At 36.9% G+C, this 22,551-nt stretch overlaps 1 non-coding gene across 1 annotated transcript; it reads right to left on the bottom strand.

Annotated features, from left to right (window-relative positions):
• Positions 1-10,084: 10,084 nt before the first annotated feature.
• On the bottom strand, positions 10,085-10,187 carry LOC115853969 (U6 spliceosomal RNA). The gene has a single exon (XR_004039809.1). It is a non-coding gene; the product is annotated as a U6 spliceosomal RNA (small nuclear RNA).
• Positions 10,188-22,551: the final 12,364 nt, after the last annotated feature.

Genomic DNA, 22,551 nt, shown 5'->3' with positions numbered 1-22,551 from the left:
ATAATATAGTAGAAATAAAAGGAGGAAACCAGGGCTAAAAACAGGAAAGCAAACATGCCAACATCAAGGATTAATACTGCTGCTGTAATTGAGCATAAAGCCTGCATTAAGTTTCCTGGCAGGCAAGGTAAAAAATACAAAGCAGCAAGTTACAAATCTCTCAGAGAAAAGAAAACATAGCTGCAATTTGCTCCTGAAAAACAAAGTTTTTCCTAGCAGCAAACTTTGAGAAAAATGACTCATGGGAGGCAGTGTTTTGCAAATTGTAGGCCAGCCCATGAAATAATGTCACTGGATCCTGACCAAAATTTAAAATGCAATAGTCAATTTTTGTTATTTACAGTAGTTATATTCTATACAGTACCTGCAAACACTGAATTAGTAAATACTGATTCACTGCCACTGGAGAAATTCAGCATTAAGTACCTGTCTGGCCACATTTTTGTAAACCTATCAATACATAACCTTATTTTATGTTTGTTTCTGTTTAAAAGACACCTTATTTAATACATATTGTTGATTCATTAACATTGAACTCATGGCCAATAGCACTATAACTCATGCCTGAACAAAGTTTATCCAACACAGATATTTTCTCAGTAAGGCACACCACGGCCCTCTTGTGCTTAGAAGCACTAGACAGAGCTTCAGCACTATGCTGGGGGCATTTAAAACAGCAGAATCACCAACGAAAAGCACAAAAGTGTGAAAAACTTTTACAGTATGAGAGTTAAACAAGAAAGCAGTGCATTTCACCATGTGTGACCTCAGCTGGTATGTGCCTATCTGGTAACTCAAACTTTTCACCATACTGCACATACACATAGCTACAAAGGACTGTGAAAGGACTATGAGTGTTGAGTTTGGTCTTAACAAACAAACTTTAGGGTTTAGGCAAATCTGCAAATACAGAATCTACCAATAATGAAGACTGACTCTATACTGGAAGTGAATGGAGAGGAATAAAATAGGAAAAAATTATTAGTGCTCATCTCAGGCAGTCAGGATAAATACTATTTCATGAAAGATTTTTCAGAGCTAATATATATATTGATATAGATGTACACATAAAAATCCATATTAATAGATACACCAAATCACAATGAAAAAATCCTTACTATCATTTTTTTTTATGTTTAGAAACCACTGGAACAGAGGATACACAGTGATGCAATGAACAATTCAATGGCAAATTTTGAAACTTAATTCATCGACTAGTTATTTCTGGGGAGTTTTTACTTGTAAAGACCCTCTGGAAACACTTCAAGAATCCACAGGAGAATTAATGATGGCCTCTTCTAAGGCAGTAACCGTGAAAATGAAAAGAACAAGGCTGATGTGAGACTACTGATAAAATCGGAGAATTCTTGTTGACTGTGTATAAAGTGGAGGAAGGGCGAAGAAGGAACAGGGATCATTTAGAAAGGGAAACCCAAACTACCTGAGAAGAGCGGTTCCATTTTTGAAGAATGAAAGCACATGAGTAAAAGATTTTTTTTCATTTTTTGTTTGTTTAAGGAAATAATAAAATGAAAAAAATGAAGTAGAGTATTAAGAAAGGATTAAATAATATAGCTAAAATCTTTTGATTTCTTTCACTCTCTCCTAAAAGTGCAAATAAGAATTAACTAATAAATAATGTAACTTTAAAAAATATTCTAAATATTCTAATGGAAAACATTATTGCTATAACATGTCTGGCATGTTGCAAAGACCCAAAGAGATGTGAGCTACCTGTAAAGTCGTGTACTAACCGTGTCAGATGAGGGTGGAGGGATGCTATATCACAAAAAGAAAAAAAAAAAATCATGTCAGGATTTAAAAGAAGAAAATAAAAATAGTATTTCTCTTTTTTAGCTCAGAAGTGACGTACCAGAGGAATGGTGAGAAAACTATAGAAGTAAAATGGTAATACCTAAGGCAAAGAAAATCAAGTTGGCAGTTATATAGGGAAGTATCAATGAATCTCCCATCTGTCCAAGGTCAAATCACACTGCTGCCTTCTTCAGAATATCCCAAGGTGTTTTCCAAGATTTTTAGAAGTTAAGTCTTCAATGTAAGAAATTCTACCTCAATCAATTCATTTTTCTTCCTTTCTTTTCTTTTTTCATTCCTTCCTTCTTTTCTTCCTTCCTCTAAGACCAATGTGCTAATAGAAAATATTCTAAGGACAACATGTTGCTTTTCAATGTCTAAATACCCTGTATGTGTTATATCATCATCCCATAACACATTATGAATCTGCTACGGCTGACAGGAGTAAAGGTCGTTACTGTTTATTATTTTCCTTCAGTTATTGAGATTTTTGTCTCACTAGGTGTCCCTGGGCTTTTGTGTCTAACTCATGTCAAAAAAGCAAAACACATTCCCTCTGGCCACCAAAACCATATTGATGGCAAATATCCAAAAGCTATAATCATAGTTCTCCTGTTAAGACTTCAATACATTTTGAGATGTAAATATCAATCTCATGTAGTTTCAGTTTACAAGGCTCTCAAAATTTGTTACAGCTTTGGTTTCAATAAAACACACCCAAAACATGTTTTGTATAACAGTATTAATATTAATTCTGTGTTTAAAGCTAAATTATGAAGCTGTTATTAATTTAGAGCTAATGAATATAAAAAGGTGCTATGAGGATAATAATTAAGATTTTAAATGTTTTCTCTTGGGATAAAGAATTTTATCAAATAAGGTAAACACACAAAATTTCTAGGCCTTGGTGGGATTCTCTATGCTTGTAAATTTTTGAGTGATTAAAAAGACAGCAATTTGTTCGTTAGCTTATGATAATTTAAGAAAACACAGATATAAACTGACTTTAAACATTTCGAAGTCTGCATTTCATGACATACTGAATCATAATAACAATAGCCCTTGTCTTTACCTTTTATAACTTTCATCATTAATCTTCACTGAGTTATTGAAAACAAAAGGTCTTATTTTTGTATGTCTAAAGAAAACCTATTGTTTTAATTCCACAGTAGAAGTATACTCAAATATCATACCTCACTTTGTTGAAAATTCAGTAAAGCAAAAGGGAATTTAAACATAAATAAAACATCCTTCAATACAAAACGGGAATTTTATTTTTCATTTTTTCCTGTGCTCAGTGTCAGTCCTAACCAGTACTCAACTCCCTCCTCGCCCTGACCCCAACCTTCTGCCCTCATCTCTTAGTACCTAAGATTGGCTTTGTCTGTTCTTAAAATTGAAATAGCACCTTAACATTATTAGACAGATTTATTTAATAAAAACCACATTATTTCTAAATGGCATTCACCCTCTCAGAAGTTTAAATAATCTGCCAGAAATTTACCCCAGCACTGACCTTGTTTTCTTTAGTAGAGTACAAGCTTTTAATAAAACACTCTCACAGTCAACAGCAAAAAGCTGTTTGTCTCACCTTAATATATAATAACAAGGATAAGTATCGTGGTTCTTTATATGGACATATTTATATAAGCACACAGACATGGGGGTTATTGGTTAGTACAAAAACGCATATTCCAAACGCTCCTTACATTCAAATCCAGCTAGTTATGGTTTGTTTTGATCTTTGAAAATGTGTTTGAAAGTTTTGTGGGCTTACTTCACGTATTATATCCAGTTAAACTTTAATACAAACTGACTTTTCCCCTCTACATAGTTACTCTCCGACTGCTGTCAGTCAGCAGGAGCTCTGCATACACAGACTCATGTTAACAGTGGCCTCTGGAAGGATGTGATTTCTAACCTATTCAGTCTCCTACAGAAAAGCTCAGATTGTATTTCAAACCAAAATAGAAGTTTCTCTGGAGGTGATTCTTTATTCCCCACCTTTACTACCTACTAGCACAAGTAATCAATCAAAAGGGAAATGGATAGTCAACTTCAGATTTGTAACCAATGTGAATGTTCCAACAAAGAGTATGTATGCTTGTATTCCAGAGAAATATGGGAATAGGTGAGTGGGCACTTATGAAATCTCCTTCAAAGAAATCCTATGAAAGAAAGAGATGGTTTTAACATTTTTCCCTCCAGTGAATGGATTATCTAACATCTAAGTTTATCCTGGGCATATGTTTAGTTCATGAACTTTATTATATTTGATGTCAAGGTGGCTTAAAATGGTTTTGCATTCTTGCCCACTTGCTGAAGGCCTACCAACCTTTCAAGAATCAGCACAAACAACATTTTACTTTGAAACTTTCACTGAACTGACTCCACAAGCACATTTAGGTATTCTTCTGTAATTCTGTTTTCAGAGCAGCGTTTCCTTAAATTTCAATATTTAACTTTGTGCACAGCATCCAGTATCTATCTTTGAATATACTGGGCAAGTAAAAATAGAACTGTTCGCTAATTATTTTAAAATGAAAATCTCTGCTCAGTGAAATCTAAGTTCTATTTTATGCCACCCCTCCTTGAATCTTCCTTAACCACCCAAGCCAAAACAGCTTCTTTCTTCTGTGAGTTCTGTTACATGTCCAACTCATTGGTTGTCCCCACTAATCTGTATCACATGCAGTTCTCCAAGACCTCATGTTTTCTACCAAAAAGAATGAAAATTTCTGAGAGATAGGGAGAGTCCAGCACAGCCCAGAGTCTAGTCCGTTGCGAGAGTTGTCCAAAATTTCTTAGGTGAATTCTAGCTATCCTGGCCTGACACTAGAAGGCTTTAAATTTTTTCAAACTTATTCTGGTGTCACACTAAAGTCTGTATCATCCTGGATACTAGTGACCAGCTAAGTTACGTCAATGACCAAAACACCCTCTGTGCAGGTGAAAATCTTCTTTCCCACTCACATCATCTCTAATAATGTCACTATAGTGTTCTTTCTAATAGGTGCCTCCAATGTGATATCTAAGGTATGCTCTGCTTCTAGACGTCAAAAGTTTAATAAACTAGCCAAAACTTTAAAACAGAATAACAGGAAAATATAGGTTGTGGTTTATTTTGGAGGAATTGCTATTAGCCTGACTACAAGGCTAATCTTCAAACATGACTCTAAAGAAAAGGTCAGCAGCCTGAACTCAAACAGAAATGGTTGTTAATAGATGAATGCAGTGATGAGGGCCCTCGTGGGTGGGTCAGCTCAGTGACTTCTGACCACCTCAGAAGCACAAGCTGTGAAAACACAAGCATTCCTTCATTTCACTTATCATTTGGATCCTAAGCTCCGATTCACTTTTTTCAAAACTTATTTTGGAGCCAACAGCGATTGGTAAGTGAAAGGCTACCTGGGGCCGATTGTCAGCAGCAGCAGGGTCCCGCGTGGAGGAGAATTATCGCTCTTGTTCACAAGAGCATGTTTATAATACATCTGAAATTGCCTGGCAGAGGGTCTTTGAGGAGACTGCAGAGCAAGGGTGGAAAGCGAGAAGAATATGGATTGAAAAAGACACTCCAGTGATTTAGAAAGTTCTTTGGGGAAATGTTTTCCCTCTCTATTCAGTCTTTTTCATACTTTATCAACTCAATTTTATTTAGTATCTGTGTATGATGTTTAATACTTGCTTTCTAATTTTTTTTCTATCCAAATAACTATGTGCAAGGTCTAGATAGTTCCTAGCAGCAGATCACAAACTTTGCATTTAATACTCATTCAGTCACCTAAGAACAACTTGTCTCAGACACCTGGACCTCAGCAGGCAGCCCTCAGGAAGCCACTGTCCAACCAGGCCTGAGGAGTGAAACGGTGTAGTAGGCTCACACAGACCTGGGTTGCTGTTCCTCAACTACTAACTGTGTGATGTTGGAAAGTACACTTACCTTCTACTGAGCTTGAGTGGTAGAACCGGAAAAGGACTTGGGAGGGATGGGTGTGACAGGAAATTAAAATGCAGGTACACAAATTACATTTCAGAACTACTTGTAAAATATTCTCACCAAAGAGCATCTTCACAATAGACAGATTGTCAATTCTTATGATGTGGACACGTACAAATGATTCTGTAGGAAAATCCTGTGGTTTTACTTTAACAAAAGTGGAGATTACATATCATTTAACATATCATCACAGAGCTCTTTCTATTTGAAGGGGCCAAAGTCTAGACATAACTTGTAACACCACTGAATTCTATGCCTGAGAACAAAGGGTAATTTCTGCTCAGCAATCCTCAGTGGGTATGCAAATGAACGTTGCTGAAATATTCAGAAGCTGATACCAATACAAAGTGAAGTGTAATAATCTAAATGTGCCATTGCTTTCCCCTCCTACTAATTACTTGCTTTAGGCTGTTTTCACCAATATTTTGTCTCCTTGCCTTTTCTCTTCAGACTGAATGGACACCTAACTACGTAGGATCACTACAATTTCTTAACACAACTTTGAAGCATTGTCATTATTTTACTGGCTTTGTTGCTGCTCTGGCCGTGAACACTTAGCAGAGTTGGCTGAAGTGCAAAACAGCCGAAGTCACAATTTGTATGGGCTAAATTACTCTTCGTTCTATGGAAACAGATATCACTTAGACAACAGGGAAAATGTTCATGGGTTAAAAGAAACATCAAAACCAGTGCACCTCAGAAGGTATGGTCAGCTAAAGGCTAACGGGTAACTGCTGATTTCCTAAAAATTTTGAGGACACAAAATAAAATTGAATGGTCTCAAGTCGTCAATGCAATGAAGTTTGGTGGTGTTTTCACTCTGCAGGAAATAATTCTTCCCATTGTTAATTTCATCACTCTACCTCCATCTCAGTTTCCTCAGGATTCAGACTTACTGATTAAACTTAAAGGCAAATCCAAAGGATGTTTACCATGCTTATTCAGAGGAAGCCTCTCCTTTTGGACACAAAGCCCTTGTGTCTAGCTAAAGCTCACTAGCTAGCTTTCCCTTCCTTCAGAACAAGTTCTGTACTGAGAGGCTCTTCAGGCCCTCTTGAAAATTGGTTCCTTATAGACCCACTCCTCCAACATTAATTTAACAGTCGTAAATCCAGAGGTTGATTCAGCTTATGCTCGAGCCATACCTGGAGCCGCCAATCATTAACCATATGAATAAATGAGAATAAGTTTCCTGTTATTTATTTTATAGGGTTCCAATATGATTTTATATCAAAATAACTTTTTTTTGAATGACTCCCATTCCATAAAAATGATGACAGCAGACGTGGACATGGAGATGCATGAAAAGCCCAGAGCTGCCACCCCAACTCATCCTTCCCATCACAACCACCTCCCCTTTGATTCAAGGAAAACAACTAAAAACAGGACTATATCATTCTACTCATAGAGTCTCACTCTCTAAATTATGCATGATGGCAGGAATTATGAAAAGTAAAAGAATAAATGAAATTTGGGGAAGTACCTAAATATTATTAATTTATAATTCGTATTATTAATGAAGCAATATGGAATAAGAGAATTTTACAAATATCATTAATAAACATTGTACCTTGAACACTTACTATGTTTGCAACTGTGCTAAATACATTCCATACTTTTTCTCATTTAATTCTCGCAACTAATAATTGATAGGTGCTATTATTATCTTCATTTTATAGCAGAGAAAAGTGAGTCTCGGTAAGGTTAAATAATTAACCCAAAGTCAACCAAATAGTGAATGGAATAGCTAGAACTTGGATACAAGTCTCTATCCAACTCCAAAGATTCTTACTCTATTCTTTATTGTCATTTTCATTCATTCCTTTATTCCTTCAAAATATGTTTACTGAACATCACCTAGGTGAAGGGTTTTGGAGTTGATGTTATGATATATCTCAGAAACTATAATGACAGCTCTTATCTTTAAAGAATTTATAGTTACTTACAGGGCGTACGGTCTTCAAAGGACTCAGTATGTAAGAGGTGTATCTAAATAATTATATAGTTATCCTGGGTTGCATAATAACTTTTCTGTACTTTCTACATACGAACACATTGGAAGAGATCTGGAAGGACTGACAAAGACCCCACCCCCAAAATTATCATTCTGAACATAGGTGTAAAGGGCAAGCAGTGGGGGGGATTGATCCAGAACCAAACTGTGCGTGCCTTGAGTGGCTGGAGAAGTGCTCAATAATTTACGGAGCAGACGCAATTTCTGAGAGAGGGAACTCACTATTTAATAACTCTAGCTAAAATATAAAATAATTCAGAGTCTATTCTATCTTTGTGAAAACATTTGTGGGAATGATCTAGAAGACAGGGTGGTATCAGAGAAAGAACATAAACTGTGGAATCAAGAAAAATCTGTGTTTGAATCCTGGCTGATCCATGTTCTAGACAAAATACTTAAATTCTCTGAAGCTGTTCTCACATCAGTAAACTAGAGATGATAATAATGGCATCCATCTTAAAGGATTGTTGTAAAACAATCAAGAAACACTTTACATAAGGGAGATACCCAGTATGTGTTACAGCTTTTAGCACTGCTCAATCTTATGTCCTTTTATTTTCAGGAATATTGTATATGTAGGTAGGTGTCCTTGTCTTTCCTCCCTACTGTAGATGAATTCCTCCTAAAACTACATACTTGGTCAATGAAAGAACTTTTTCATGATAAAAATAAAACAATTAAACAATTAATTATAGTATAAATGAGGTATTATTCTCACCTGATAGACTATTCAAACTCAACTCCAGAACACTGGATTATCACTTTCAGAAAATAGACTTTCTTATCTTTTCTTCTTCTATTTTTTAAAACCAAGCTTATTGAGGTATAATTTAACATACAGTAGGATTTGTCTTTTTTTAGTGTAAGTTCTATGACTTTTGACAAACACATATAGTCATATAACCACCAAAATCAAAACACAAACTGTGTCATCACCCCGAAATTTCCTCATGCCTATTTATGGTCCATCTCTCACAATGCCTAAAGCCCCTGGCAATTCTGATTTGGTGCCTATAGTTCTACCTTCTCAGAATGTCTAAACAGAACAATTACATATTACGAAGTAGTCTTCCGAATTTGGCTTCTTTCACTAAGCATAATGCATTGAGATTCATCCATTCACTGCATGTACCGGTAGTTGTTCTCTTTTTATTTTATGGTATTTCACTGTATGAATGCATCAGAGTTTGTCTTGTTGAACGACATTTTGATTTTTACACTTTGGGGCAATTATGAATAAAGCCACCACAAACTTTGCCAAACTGCTTTCTATAGTAGCTGTACAATTTTGCATTTGCACCAGTAATGTATGAGAATTTCAGTTGTGTCACATCTTCAACAGCACTTTTTAAAAACAGGCATTCTAATAGGTGCATAGTGGTATCTCATGATGGTTTTAACTTGTACTTCACAAATGACACCCAATTTAAGTTTGAATGGTCAGCAACCCTGCCTCACCTGTTGTTTAATGTTTTTCATAACACAACTTTATGCTGCAGACAAAAGGCACTTCAGTAAACGAAGAACGCTGCTGCCATCAGGCCCTCAGCCACTGCAGCCACCCCCAACAGTGCACCCTGAGGGGAATCAGGATGGAGAAAAGCAGGATACTGGCCCTAGGTAGTTAAGGTGCACATCAACAGAATGATTTCTATAAACCCAGACTTGTATTCTTCCCATACATAGAAAAGCACTAAAATCATTAACTTGAGATGTTTTTTGTGATTAGCAGTAATCTTTTGATGTTTGACTACATTTTGTGTTTGGGGGGGGGGTTTGTTTGTTTTTTGGGGTGTTTGTTTCTTGGGGGGGGGTCTTTTTTTTTTTCAGCACAAACTCCTACATATCTTGGTTCCTCCCTTACCATTTTGGAACAGTCCCTCAGAGCTATCTGAGAGGTTGCCATTCTGGGTTATAGTCCTTAATAAGGTCCCTGAATAAAACATTATTCTCATCTTTCAGGCTGTGCTTCTTTTTTTTTTTCAGTTGACAATGCCTTCCCATAATTTAAGGTAATGGGAAATATATTAAGATAATGTAAACCTTTGTGAGATAAACAATATCCCACTGCGGTACTCAGCTACTCAGCTGCACCTCAACATTTGTATGTACAGCTTGTACCCTAAAATTTTACATTTCTATATTGTTCTGTAGTTTTCCTCTGATTTTTTTAAATCTGGGAACATTGTATTTATCAACTAGACTTGAGTCTTCACTAAGACAGTGAGTTAATCATCTCTGTCCTAACATTATTTTTTTTTAATATGGAACACTTCACAGATTCGTGTGTCACCTTGCTCAGGGGCCATGCTAACCTCTCTACGGTTCCAATTTTAGTATATGTGCCACTGAAGTAAGCACTATCTTAAACTTACATTATACTAAGAGCCTTATTCCACAAAGGCTTGTGGAGTGAATTGAGAGCATTTAAGCCATAATTTTGTCCTGCCCTTCTCCAAGTTAAATGTCACCAGTTGCTGAGGGTCGACACTGAACAGAAGACAGAGAAGGAAGTGTTAAGAGCATGAGAACATTTGAGAGCTTAAGTGGGGATTGGTTAGCGCTCTAAAGAAAGTTGAAGAGAAAATGCAAAGTGAAGTATTATACAATGTAAATAAAGAAGCACAGGCAAAAGTAAGAAGAAAATAAGCAAAGGGAATATTGAAAATATAAGTAAAGGAAATAATTCACCATATAAGAGGGTAGGACTGAAGATCAGGAATATGCCAAAAATTATTATACATGAATACATCTATTTTATTGATAATATTGATTCTCTTGGTCTATAAGTTAAATCAACCCTCCTGACAGATGTAGGATGAAGAATGAGTGATATATTACTTGCTGTATTTCTGGGGATAATGCTTAAACAGGTTTTTTTTCTATTAACAAATCTCCTGAACTTTTATTAAAATTGAAAATACTAATACAGACTCAAAACAGTCAAGATACTAGCATGTGAGTGAGACTGGGGAGAAGATGGGGGAGACTCAGCATCCCCCGATGACCATCATCCTAATACTGTATCTTTAAATGCTACCAAACACTGACAACAGCCCAACCACCACACTGAACTCTGTGTATTCAACTGCTCGCTCAGTATCTCCCTTTGAATTTGAAAATTTTTTCAAATTTCTCATGGTCAAAGTTTTTCATGGTCAAAACAGAATTATTTATGCGTTCTTCATATGTGCCCCAGTTCCAGTTTCCTCCAACTCAGTAAATGGCAACTCTAGTCTTCCACTTGCCAAAACCTTAGTCATTCTTCACTTTTTCTAACATGCCACTCCAATCCATCAGCAAATCCAAATAGCTGCATCTTCAAAATACACCCAGAATCCTACCACTTCTTATCACAATATAGTCAAAGCTACCATCCTTTCAACAGAATTATTGCCATAGCCTCCTAACTGGTCTCCCTGTTTCCACCCTGGTTTCTCTGGGCTTATCTCTTACCAGTCCCCGCCTGGCTCATCCTTTTCTAGCCATACTGCCTTCCTTTCTCTCCTTGGAACATGCCAAGCAAGCTCCCCCCATAAGCCCTTGGTACTTTTTCTTCACTCTCTCTGAACCGTCTCCCCCCAAGATATATACATGCTTCTTCCTGTTCTTTTCAATCCCTGCTCAAAGGATATCTTCATTCTCAAAAAGGCTTTTCCTGACCATTCTGCAGAAACAGCACCCTCTTCCTGTTTTCCTCCATCCAAATTATTCTGATTTACTTTTCTCAAGAGCAATTGCCACCACCTACCATTTTATATATTTGTTCATTTACTATCTATTTCATCATCATCTCGGTCCCCCACAGGAACGTAAGTTCCATGAGGGATTTAGCCTACTTTGTTCACTATTGAATTCCCAGTGCCTAGAAGAACGAGTGGCTCACAGAATGTGGCAACATGGATTTGTTAAATGAACGAATGAATGATTTATCAGCCTGAAGTAAGGTCACACCAAGTGATAGAGTGTGCATATGAACCCAGCACCTTGATTCCTGATCAGTGCTCTTAACCACTCTGCTTGTTCTACTCATCCTGAGACAGCTATTGTAAGGACTGAAAGACATAATTTAGGTCAATTTTCCATCATCGCATTTGATACACAGTAATTACTGAATGAATGACAAACATCTTTCTATTTCCCGGGCTTTCTCAACTTCAATCCCCTCAAAGGTTGGTAACAGATGAAATCTGTCAAGTCTTGGTATTTGGCAGAGTAGAGAATAATTGATGTGACTGTCCCCCAAATTTTAGTAAAGGGAGGCCTCTACCAGTCATTTTCCAAAACATATATAGTGTCCCTCCCTTCCTGACTCTGAGGCCAACTTGACTTCCTTTTCAAAATTCTGAATAAAAAAAAGAGGGCAGAGTATGAGGGAATAAAATGTATAGAATACATCAAGATAGACAGATAGATAAAAAGAAAATCCTATGTATTCCTCACATAGACAAAATTTGCCAAGCATAGGTTGCTATCATTTGAACAAACAAACTTCAGATTCCCTGGGGCTGACTTGAAGGTTAAACAAAATTATACACCCAGAGCCAGGGTGATGTTGTCTTCAGTTCTGCCCCCTTCCTCAGTGCCCCCTTCTTTCCTCATCCACACTATTGAGCGTTTAGTGGGGTCTGGTCAAGGTCAGCACCAGATGGACATCTGGTACTTTGCACAAATATTAACAATATGTAAGTTTTAATATGCAAGGAATTTTTCAAACTTTTTTATTGAAGTATAGTTGATTTACAATGTTGTGTTAGTTTCCAGTACAGAACAAAGTGATTATATATATATATATAAATATATATACACACACACACACATATATTCTCTCTTCCATATTCTGTTCCATTACGGTTTAGTACAGACTACTGAATATAGTTCCCTGTGCTATACAGTAGGGTCTTGTTGTTTATTTTATATATAGTAGTTTGTATCTGTTAACTCCAAACTCCTAATTTCCCCTTTGGTAACCATAAATTTGTTTTCTGTGTCTATGAGTCCATTTCTGCTTTGCAAATAAGTTCATTTGTATCACATTTTAGATTCCACACTAAGTGATATCATACAGTATCAATATCTGTCTTTCTCTTTCTGACTTACTTCACTCAGTATGATATTCTCTAAGTCCATCCATGTTGCTGCAACTGGCAATATTTCATTCTTTTTTATGGCTGAATAATATTTCATTATATATATATATATATATATATATATATACACACACACACACACACACACACACACCACATCTTTATCCATTCATCTGTGGATAGACACTTAGGTTGCTTCCTTGTCTTGGCTATTGTAAATAGTGCTGCTATGAATACTGGGATGCATGTATCTTTTCAAATTAGAGTTTTCATCTTTTCCAGATGTATGCCCAGGAGTGGGACTGCTGGGTCATATAGCAACTCTATTTTTAGTTTTTTAAGGAAACTCCATGCTGTGTTCCATAGTGGCTGCACCAATTTACATTCCCACTAACAGTGTAAAAGGGTTTCCTTTTCTCCACACCCTCTTCATCATTTGTTATTTGTAGACTTTTTTTTTTTTTTTTTTTTTTTGCAGTACGCGGGCCTCTCACTGTTGTGGCCTCTCCCGTTGCGGAGCACAGGCTCCGGACGCGCAGGCTCAGCGGCCATGGCTCACGGGCCCAGACGCTCCGCGGCATGTGGGATCCTCCCAGACCGGGGCACGAACCCGCGTCCCCTGCATTGGCAGGCGGACTCTCAACCACTGCGCCACCAGGGAAGCCCTGTTATTTGCAGACTTTTTAATGATGGCCCTTCTGACTGGTGTGCGGTGGTGCCTCATTGCAGTTTTGATTTGCATTTCTCTAATAATTAGTGATGCTGAGCATCTTTTCATATGCCTCTTCGCCTCCTTCCTCTTGTGCAGATAACAGCAATACAAAGAGCAATATTTGTTCTTTTGTTATAGGCAAATCTCTGACTGCTGTTGCCACATTTGGGTCTGTTTTAAAACTTTCATCATTTCAATTCACATAAAGCAAAGAATAAAAAAGGAAGTTTGCCATTTCTCATTTGATCAGCTATCCAAGAACAAAGTGAATTTCTTCAATATTGTAAGGTTCACATGGTGAACACTAAGAGATCTTTTCAGGAAAACAAAGTGTTGGTTAAGTCCTTTGTTATGAGCACATTTTAAAATAATAAAAATGGTCTTTAATCCTGATTTAACATAATTTCTAATAAATTCAAACATATATTTGTTCCTCATGGAATTTTAATGTCAGTATTTTGTAAATGAAATGTCAGTATTTTTCTAATTGGTTCTCAGCTGATTTTTTTTTTTTCAGTCATCAACCCTGTGATACATTTTGGGAGTTCAGTGTAGGGAGTACACACACACTGCTTTCTGTCAGGGTTTTTTTTAAGTCTTCCTTAATGAATTCTTAATTACATTATTCAAAAGATCTATTATTCAGCATTCATCTCACTGCTAAATGAAAGTCTTTACCTGACATGTGAATGAAATGAGTCTAAATGCTTTCCATGCCACCTAGGGATTCTGAATAGACTTTTAGCTTCATGGCAGCAAGAGGCTTCATTTCTGTTTTAAATTTGTATGGATTGTTTTTAGAGATGGGTAACTATGCAATAGTACACCAATCTGAGCAGCACTTGACTTCCAGTGTGCTCTCAGACTTACTTAGGGCCAGAAAAATGCAAACAAGGTCAGATGATAGCTGAAAGTGGAAGAATTCCATACAAGATTTGATAACCTGTACAAAGATTTCAGATGAATGCAAGCATCACCTAAAACATGGACTAATTTCAGATGAGGAGAGTGAACCATCCTGAGAGCTCCTTATAAATGTCCCTCCTGTCATTTCTTTATCAGGAAAAAAGAACAGTGCTAAGTTGTAGCAAGAGAAATTCAGAGACCCTTCATAAGATAACAAGACTTTTTTTTAAACATACTTTTCGTTGTTTTCAACGAATTAATGCATAATAATAAGGAATAGTCTCAGGCTTTATATGCCCCTCTTATAGTCATATCTAAAACTGAGCCAGTTACTAGTCTAATTATCAAGCAGTTCCCACATCTTCAAATGATACTCCAAGAAAGTATCTACGAAGAAGGTAAACTGGAGTATGAAATAGGTCTAACTGGGCTCTAGAACTCCCTCTGGTTCTACAGAATATAAACAAACCTGCTGGAGACTGTAAATTTAGTGAAAGCAAAGTTCATGTTCTAAAGAACTGAAAGCAACAACTTCAGAATCTTTGCCCTCCCTAACCCAGCTTCAGAAAAGAAAAGAAAAAAAAAACCAAAATTAGCAAGAGCACCTAACAAGACAAGTTTACTTTCGTTTCGCTAGGCTTGGTTTTATTCTGGGTTTTCTAGTGTAAGAAACCTGGCTGAAAACACTGTTACTTGCTTTGCTAGGTTCAGGGTATGTCTGTGTGCAAAAGTGTATAAGAACCAGCCCTATGCCACATTCAGCTATGCAGAGCTGATTGAATAAATGACTTCATAGGCTTGCATCTTATATTGAGTTGACAAAAACAATAAAATCTTTTGGATCCCCAGGTCCATCTAAGCATATTCTTAGAGAAAGCGTAAGTTGATAGTTAAGATTCAGGACTCTCTTTGAAGATAGGAGGAAATATGTCTGGGCAGAAAAGCAAGAAATTTTTCTTCCATGATTGTTTTTATAATAACTGCCATTGTAGCCAAAATTGGAGAACCACTTGTTCTGCAATTGTTGCGGAGAGTGGAGAAGGTATATAGAGGAGAAATTTCAATATGAAATTACGCCGAACACAGGAGGGTCGCTATATCTTCAGGGGAAGATATATTTAAATGTTTCCATATTATTAACTAAGTATCTTGAAAATCAATGATAAATATACACATTTTAAAATTCAGTGTCTACACATTGTTAAAGAATACAGAGAAAAATGGCAGTCCATAATAAAAGAGCAAGATGTGTCAGAGAAACGGAACATCATTAATTCAGTAGAAACCACAAATGGAGATTTATTTCTTTCCAATTTTTGATTTAAATCAAAATTTAAGATTTTAAGATAATCAAAGTTTAAGATTATTCCAACAACGGAGGATCCAATCTTAAAATGTATTTCTCATGGGCCAGAGGTGACGCTAAAGGTGTGGCCTTGAAGATGCTCAGGCTCTAATCCCTAACTGATTGGAAACAGAGAAAAGGTTAAGATCTTCAGAATCAGCCTCACTATGTGTACTTCTTGCTAGAAAAGAAGGCCCACTTTAAACTGGTCAGGTATTACTTAATGAAACACCTGGCATTTTCCAGCAGCAAAGCAATACTCCCTGGCTTTAAAAAAAAAAAAAAAAGTATCCTTTAGAATACATAGGAATATTAGCGGAAAGCCCACATTAATCCTCTCCTGTGTGGGCAACTCCTAAGGACTGCAGTCCCCCACTCTCACTAAATGGGTTCTACCAGTTAAGCATCCTCTGCTGAGGCCCCCGGTCCACTCTAGCTCCTGGGATTAGGAACCCTCAGGGCAAAAGGCTAAGTCAATGGAAGACTTCTGGTGTGACATAAGCTAGAGATTTTGAAAATTAATCAAATGAGTCTAAACATAAACAAATTTACATAAGGATGAAACCAGTAGGTAACTTAATGGAGCATCTGGGTACTCTCAGCTCCTGAGATCAGCACAAATTCTGTTCTCAAAGTAGGTGCTGCATTTGTTAGGAAATAAGTTCCATGGTAAAAGATATGATTCTCTGTCACGAGAGCCTCTTTCATTTTACAGAAGAAAACATAGATCAGACTTCTCTCCCACGGAGGGTTTGTACCCACAGCCTGGCTAGACTGTTTTATGTCTTGCTGCCCCCATTTCAATGCAGGTGGAAAAATAGACCTTAAAATAAAAGAAGCAGACAAAGAACTTGCCAAGCTTTAGCCCACAACCCATGCACATTTGTAGAAAATAAAAGGTGTATTTAGGGGGAAAAATCAAGACTGTTTAAGTTAAGCGTGCTGAGGGAATGAGTAACCCTGTCTTGGTGTCTGGCACTTGACAAGGTTCTCCACAATTATTTTTTCATCTGTAGTGCAAAAATCCATATTTATCTCTGCTACTGCCAGGAAAAAATATCCTAGTGAAGCTTATGAATAATATTTAAAAGTGAAATAAGCAACAACTATTTAATTATCTTGTTACTTATAGTTATAAAAAGCAATGTTACTTAAAATCCCAAAAGCTCCTTTCCTCAGAGCCATTGTAAACATCAACTATTGTTTACCAGATGTAACTTATTACTTCGGAAATGTCATTCTATTATACTTAAACAAGGTAATTTGCAATTCCCTGTACCATTCATAGGTGTCTCTTTCTGAACCCCTTTAAAAAGGAAATTCATGAAATAATAATACAAGTGTTTTTTATGTGACAATTTCATTTATTTTTAACCAATCTATTTTGCACTTTAACCTTCTGATTGTTTACCTTTTAAGTATCTATTAGATAGAGTGACTGCACTGTAGAATATTTTAACTCTGTACTGATAATGATAAGCAGGATTAAGAAAGAAAATGCGACTCCTTTGATGAAGGGCATTTCTTCACAATATGATTAATGCTTTTTCCCGTGTTAAAAATAACAGCAATTTCCTGTTTGTCCCTTTTCATTTCAATTAAACAATCCTTAGTGTTTCATATGGGGAAAGGTTTCTTTTCTTTCTTTTTTTTTTTTTTTTGCCACTAGCGAACATTTGAACTTCCTTCTGATATGATAATACTGGCCCACAACAGGCTAGTGTACAGCAAACTAACATCGAAGACTGTTTCTTATTTTGGGTGACAATTATTCCAAATTAACAATTCTTATACTTAGGCAGTTAAAAATTATTTCAAACAGGCTAAATATGTTTAATTAAATGATTTTCTAGATTGTTTTTGAACCCCAGTCCCACCACTCTGTGTAGCACCAGGGGTATTTACAATCCCTTAAAAATGTCTGCTCTTTATTCTGAATTTTGTATGAAATCATTAGGAGTGTGAGTTTCTCACAGTCATTAATGTGTTAAAGGAGACGTACATGAGAGGCAATCCTTAAAGTTAGAATTATTGATAGCTATAAAAGCACTAGCTCAAAACCACGTAACCTTCTTAGCTGGTCAAAAGAGTATAATCTTCTCAGTTATTAGAAGACCTCTGAAGTGAAACACAGAAACTCAGCCCTTCTGCCTGTTTTTTAAAAAAAATTCTCCTAGACTATAGACTAAATCACAGGGCAGTGTGGGCTCAGCCCCATCTGCGTGGCAAGCAGCGAATTACTTTACTTGAACTTTGCTCCAGTCAGGACATTTCTGGGCTTATAAATCTTGAATCCATCTAAGTTCACCTTAAATTAGCCTTGCAAAAACACACTCTAAACTCCAGTTGTCAGCCTGGTGGCTTTTGGCCAGATGCCACTCAGCAGCTGAAACACTGTCATCTTCTCTTTCACTTTTTTTTGTATTAGACACAATTTTTAAGGGAAAAAAAAGAATATGCAAGCTAATATGATGTGGAGAACAACTATAGCTGAATAATGGTACTGTTAGCAGGTACATTTTACAGTTAAAATATATGTGATGAAAACAGTGGTCAAGGCAGTCTAGCTGTGTGTACAATAATGCTATATACGGCACAAGGAATCTGGGACTGGGCCAGGGGCTTGGCTAAGCCATGCCAAGATACAACAGATTTTTCAATTTTCCAGCAAATGGAAACAAAATACTAGTTTCAGAAGGTGTACTCAACAAACACTTCCCAATGTGTTTCTGATTTGCGGTCAGAATGTTTTTACTGTTGGTGCCCTGCACTTTTGAGACATTTATTTCCTAAAAGAAAGATTCCTTTCTATAAAACTCAACTGTCTGTTTTTCAAAGCAATTTAGAATCAAACACACAAATAAAATTCTTAACATATGGAAACCTTCATATAGGGCCTTACGTATCCAGAGTTAAAATTGTTTTATAAACTGTAATGCTTTGCAGATGAAAATACAGAGAGGATGACTGTTTTTAGCACTAATGCTTTTTGACAGCGTTAAACCTTGTTTTAGTAATTGACATCAAAATGTTTGGTGGTTTTAAATGGACCATTAATAAAAATGGCATGTTTTAAGTTTTTTAGAAATTGTGCTTAATACTGTAAAGTGGGATAAAATTGCAAATGTAATACTGTATTTTTATTATTTAAAAAAATTCTTATAACAAAACAACCCTCATTCCACCCCATGTCTCCAGAGGAACTTCTGAAGCTCAAAGGGAGAAAATATTTCCTCAGCATCTCTATAGAAATGGACCTTTTGCCAGTTCCCAGTTTGGAAAAAGACAAAATAACAAAACAAAAACAAAATTGGCATGTTCTGCCACTAGGACTCTAGAAGGCTGCTGAATCAAGCTGGATCCCACAGAACCATGAAAATATAAACAAAGGTGTCTACATGAACTAGGAAGTATACATCAGAAGACATGAGTTTTAGTACTACCTCTGTCACAAATGTTGCATCCAGAAAACCACATAAAATTCTCTGAGCCTCAACAAACTTATCTGCAAAATGAGAATGGTAATATTTACATTACCAAAGTAGAAAGACAATTGGGACAGCTCATAAAATACCGTATGTAAAAAATCTTTGTAGTAGGAGGCAAAATTATTCAGTTCCATTTAATTAAACAAGCATTCTACTTAGCACCTATTAGCTCTTATCCACAATGAATGGGAGAGAAGAAATGGATATGAAAGTTATAGATCTTATCCTTGTGGAAACTGTAAAGAATGAATTGGATGAAAGCAGAAAATGGGATGAAGTTGGGGCTAGAGAGCCATTTGGTTCAGAGAGAACAATTTGAGAAACAAAATGAGGGCAGGAAACAGCACAGCATGATTCTGGAACTTCAAATGATCCAGCATTGCAATATGAGGATCGACTGGAAAACAGGAACAAATATGTTTGGGCTAATAGTATGTAAAGGAACCCTGTAAAAGGCTGTCATTCATTTGTTCATTCAATATTTTTTGAGTGTCTGTCATGAGACAGGACCTATACTAGTCACTCAGTTACACAGAGGTGAAATAGAGAGACCTATATATAGGATAGGCCCTAACTTCACTGTACTCATACTCTCCAGTTAGAGACTTTGGACCTAACTAAGCTAGAAACTGGCAAGTTGTAATTTACATCTTATGGAGACAACTGTGCCATCAGTGCAGGAGGAGGGTTCCAAGGAAGAAATTTATGTAAGTGCACCTGCATTTCTTTCTGCTGCCTCTGGGTCCCTCCCAGCCTCCTTCCTACCTAGTTCTTAAGGCCTTTGATTATGTTAATGAGAATAATGAGGAGACAGATCTACCATAGTGGATGTGATAAAGACAACAAAAAAGATTTACTTTGGAAATGAGTAGAACTACTAGGTAGTTCTACAGGAAGGAGAGGAGAAGCAAAGGTGTTAAGAACTGCTAGGTTTTATTTTGAGAAGTTTATGTTAGTAATTGAGATTTGGGAAGGAAGAAATCTGGGGATGAATAGTTGCCATCCATGTAAAGACTACTGAGAACAGAAAATATGAAAATAAATATTTAAATGGTATGAAGAAATGCAAACAGTAGCCCTGATTATTCCTGAAATTTTACCAGAAAAACAAAGCAACATGCTAGAAGCAATGCAGAGATTGGAACTGTGATTTGGGGGTAGGGGGTGTATGGCTCAGGAATTGGTGTTTCAGGCTGAGACCCAGAAATATGTGTTCACTAAAATGAAAAGAAGTATAAAAAATGTCCTCAGGAGTTTACAGCAGTCAGCAAACACTGAGGTCCTTTAGAGACACACAGACTCTATTCTCAAGGAGCCTACATTTCAATAGGACTGATAAATGTAACAGTTTGTAAAAATAAAAAATAATTTCAAGTACTATTAAGTAAACAAAACAAAAATATGGAGTCTCCTCTAGCTGAAGTAGTTGGAGAAGACTTCTCTGAAGACATGCTTTCTGAACAGAATGGTGAATTATGTGGAGATAATAGTAAAACATCCCACACAGAAGAGCAGAAGGACACAGGGCTGGACAGGAAAACCTTGGGCTATTGAATATTTGAGGAACACAAGACAGATTGTGTGGCCAGAATGTATTGAATAAGAGAAAACAGTAGAAAATGAGGTGAAAAACATAGGCAACAGCCAGATAGTACAATCTCAGAGGCCACAGAAAAGAGTCTGGATTTCCTTCTGGCTATAATGAGAATCATTAAAGGGTTTAAGTGAGAAATGACACCTATTTTACGTTTTAGAAAGATAAATCTGGCTGCTCTGTGGATAAGCCTTTGGTGTTGGCGGTGGCTGGAGTGGAGGGCAAGGGTTGCGGAAACAGAGCACATTGTCAGGAGGCCATTCAGTCAATACAAGCTGCTGGTGCTCAGGGAAGGAGCATGTGTTTGATGGGGGAGGAGACATGTGAAGTAGGGAATCAAGAGTTTCGTTTTGGCCATGATAAATCAATATGCCTTCTGGACATTCATATGAGGCGATCACAACCAGAGGGAAAGGACTGGAGAGAGATAAAAATTCGAACACCATCTGCAGTGATGTTATCTGAAGCCAAGACTACACAAAAAGAAAGAAGGTGAAGAACCCTGGGCAATTCTAACGTTTAGAGGCTGGTATAGAGAAAGAAACAAAGAAAGGAAATTGAGATAAATCCACCTTGAATAGAAAATGTATTAAGAGTAAAGGAAAAGTCAAATAGTATACTGGCAAGAGGCCAATAAAAATAAGAACAAAAAGAATTATCATTAGTTTGGCAAGATGAAGAAAATTGGTGACTTTGATAAAAGTCATTTAATACTGTGATGGGGATGACTGAAAAGGGCTGAGTGAGTGGCAGAAGTAGTGACGGTGAATATAAGTTCCTTGCCTGACATTCTCTAATTACATGGGGTTTTACTCCATTCTAAAGGAAATCCCTCTACTCATATGTCCCCTGGATGGCATTCCCTCTCATCTTCGCTTGGACTTTGCTCCTATAATGTTCCCCCTCCACTCCTAGGACGTCTCGTTATTATAACTAAACTTCTCACTGATGCAATTAAACCTTCCTATCAGCAGAATGTGGCTTAATTTTCACCAATCTTAAGACATTTCCCTTAGTCCTACCTCCCTATTCCAGCCACTGCCCAAATTTTCTGCTTTCCTTCATATACAAATTATAAGCTTAAAAATTCTTTTCTTAATCAACATCAAATTTATGAAGAAATTAGTTATCCTTAGAAGGAGGGCAGAGATCCAGGATCCCCTGGAGACTTAGTATCCACCGTGGGAGCCAGGCAGGCTGCAGAACGACTGGCATGGATTAACTGTTAGCATAAACATGGGATCAGGAATTCAGAAGGATCGCCACGCCAGAGGTCAGAGGAAAAACAATATACTTACTGACTAGAACATACTGCTGAAATTCTGTAGGAATGGTAGGCATCAGAGACAGAGGAATGCTGGCACCTGAAGGAAGCATCCAAGAGACCCAGCAGTGGAGACTATTCGGACTCAAGTCCTCTAGAACCTCCATTATGATGGCAGACCGTCCTGTGCTAACTAAAAGTCAGGGCAGAGAATGTCTGTAACTCCCGTGTTAAATTCCTAACTATGCACCAACCAACAAGAAAAATGTTTCACCTTTTAAAATCAGTTTTGAAAGACAACCATTGTGGGCCACACACCAGGGAAT

Source organism: Globicephala melas, chromosome 9, assembly GCF_963455315.2.
Source record: "Globicephala melas chromosome 9, mGloMel1.2, whole genome shotgun sequence".
Classification (NCBI taxonomy): domain Eukaryota; kingdom Metazoa; phylum Chordata; class Mammalia; order Artiodactyla; family Delphinidae; genus Globicephala; species Globicephala melas.
The sequence above is the reverse complement of the archived record's forward strand: the minus strand, read 5'-3'. Positions and strand labels throughout refer to the sequence as shown.